We start from the raw sequence: 2,799 nt of genomic DNA on the forward strand, positions 1-2,799 counted from the left end.
GCTGAGTTTAGCACTGTTTTGAGCACAAGATTTCCTCGAAAAGAGGAACGCACAGAGCTGCATCATAACAAAGGGTGGGTGAGCTAACCCGACCTTACACATAGCCACTAATTTCCTCCCCTTCAGGAATCTCACAGCCATTTACAAGAGGAGTGAGCAGATGAATGGATGAATTAAATCTTGCATAACCTTTGGGAGGTGGAGACAGGCAACACTATTTTCCCATTTTGAAGGTGGCAATTAAAGCAGTAGCCCGTCACTAATGGTTTGTTTCAAAGGTGTCAACAAGCGGGAGCGGAGGAAACCTACCCAACGTGACATGGCTCTTTCTCTCCACGGGGCGTAAAGCGAGCCGAGGACACCTAGCTCAGATGAATCCAACTCCAGCAATTTTTTGGCTGATTTTGGATTATGCCCCGAAACAGCAGCAAGATGAGAAAAAGCTGAGCTCATAAATGCCCCTTTGAGTTTTGAGTAGAAAAGATGCTCTTTCAGGCCTGGCTGGGTAATGACAACTCTGTATGAAGTGACCAAGGGCACTTGGTGTCTGTAATTAAATACATCTGCTCCTTGGGTGGAACCAGTTTACCAGCCAGGTGGGAGCTGCCAGCCCAGATGTGTCTGTGGTCCATCCCCCCCGTCACTGGTAGCTCCCCCAGTTGTATGTTGTACCCCTCGCCCATGTGTCATTGGCATCAGCACAAGATCGCTCCCAGCATCACGCAGGAGCACAAGCTGAAGGTAGAAGTGCAAAAGCCACCCAGTACCTTCAGCAGCTTCTGTGCTGTGATATCGAAGGGGCTGGTATCACAGGTTTCTTCTTGGACTGACGTCCACAGACCTGTGCTGGAGGAGGTAGTTGGAGAAGGAAAGCAGAGACAGAGCCCAGGGCCACGCTTCTTGCTTGACAACCTTTTTGGTTTGCTTGTGCTATGAGAGTTGTGGTTTTGTTCCTCCGCTCTCAATTTTTGCTAGGACATGGATATACCTTTCATTAGGAACATGGCCAAACTCAATGCTATGCCTGAGTTAGGCGTAAACAACCGCTGTTTGACCACCAGCTATTTGAAATGATATTTGAGCTATAACCTATGACTACTGTGTGTTTTTAAAAAGGCCTTCAAACCAAATGCTGCTTAAATTTGGTATGCTTTTGATCTGGATGGGAAGCCAAACTTTGTCTCCTTTTTAAAAAAGCTATTTAAATGGACCTTGCATTAACAAAGTGCTGTTTTGGGGCAGTACCTTGCCTTATGGTTAACTCTAAGCAAGTCTCAGTGAGCAAATATTTATTTTATATGTGAAATTCCTCAGGTCTGTGCACTTCTAGTAGCTAGAAGGATTTGCAGGATGCTGGATCACTGCATGACACTGAGAAAGGCCTTATTCATTGCTTCCAAAAAGGCTATTAAAAATATCCCATAAGAAGATAAGTTGCTTAGAAGGTGTCTGTGTAGCAGAAGATTAAACATACCTCACCCAGACAATGTTTCGTGGTTAGACCAGCCAGGCACTGCCTCCTCTCTTCATAAACCCCAATCCACTATATCATTTCTTCTTTAATGTGCTCTACCTGAAAAAAAAGGAGGATCTATGTGCTTTGTGGAAACAGAAACTAATATTATTCTGGGGAAGGGAAGAGGAAATAGAACTTAAGCTGATTGTTTAATTTTCATCCAGAAAATTTTGAAGACTGAGCAGCTTTTTTTTTTTTTTTCAGAGGAAATTGTGGCTTTTTCTCTTTCCTCTTATTGAGAATGTGATAAATATAACTTTCCTAAGCTATATTTTGCATAAGGGGATATATCAAAGGATAAAACCCAAGGAAACAAATTTGCTTCTGGGAAGGTCATGTGCAACTCCAGGAAAGTATGTGGAGATAAAATACACCTGTGGTTAAATTATCTGGGGAGAGGATTGAAGTGCTTACTGAAATCAATGAAGCAGCCTTTTACAGCAGGAGAGGCTGTGGTCTGCAGGCTGCTAAGTGAATCGTGCAGCTATTTGTGAGTGGTGAAGCAGAGGAGATCTTGCCAGGGCATTGCTTTTACCTTGGCACCGTGCTAGTTGGGAACCAGAGAAACGTGGCGGTCGATCTGTCCTCTATGGCTTGCACCATCCTCCCATCAGCTGTCAGCAGACAGGATTCCATAAAACAGCAGTAAGGAGAGGCATCGGCAGTGTTTTAGTGACTTGGCCAAGGTGACACAGGGGAGCAGTGGCAGAGCTCAGGTTGCCCAGCTCTGCCCTCTGCCCCGTAGCCACAAACCCAGCCATCATTACCAGTGTTCTGCGGCTCACGGCAAGGAGATTATAAGACTGAGGTTGAAGCCTGCAGGCCTCTGGGAGTTAAAGTTCTCAGTGGCTTTAATGGCGCAAAGTCAACAGTGCCCAATTCTTCCCCCAGTCTTTTTTACCTATGTTATTTTAAAAGACCAGATTATGAAAATAAGCCCATTTCTCTGAAAAAGGAGTTCAAGTACGTGGAAGAGCAGCAAGAGGGAGGAACAGTAAATGCTCACAGTGCTTTAATTTATGTGCCAAGGCTAGAGACTTATTCCTAGACTCTGTCTGATTTCCTCCAAAAAAAGATTCAGAGCCCTCCCATTAGCTGCCTGCAGCTAGAGAGTGTGATCACCCTGCAGCAGGTCAGCTCCCAGCTCCATGCCATGCCCATGGGCCACATCTATAGTACGTACTGCATCTTCCTGAAGAGGTCCTTCCCTTCCCTTCCCCTTCCCTTCCCTTCCCTTCCCTTCCCTTCCCTTCCCTTCCCTTCCCTTCCCTTCCCTTCCCTTC

Source organism: Cariama cristata, unplaced genomic scaffold, assembly GCF_000690535.1.
Source record: "Cariama cristata isolate BGI_N322 unplaced genomic scaffold, ASM69053v1 scaffold4495, whole genome shotgun sequence".
Classification (NCBI taxonomy): domain Eukaryota; kingdom Metazoa; phylum Chordata; class Aves; order Cariamiformes; family Cariamidae; genus Cariama; species Cariama cristata.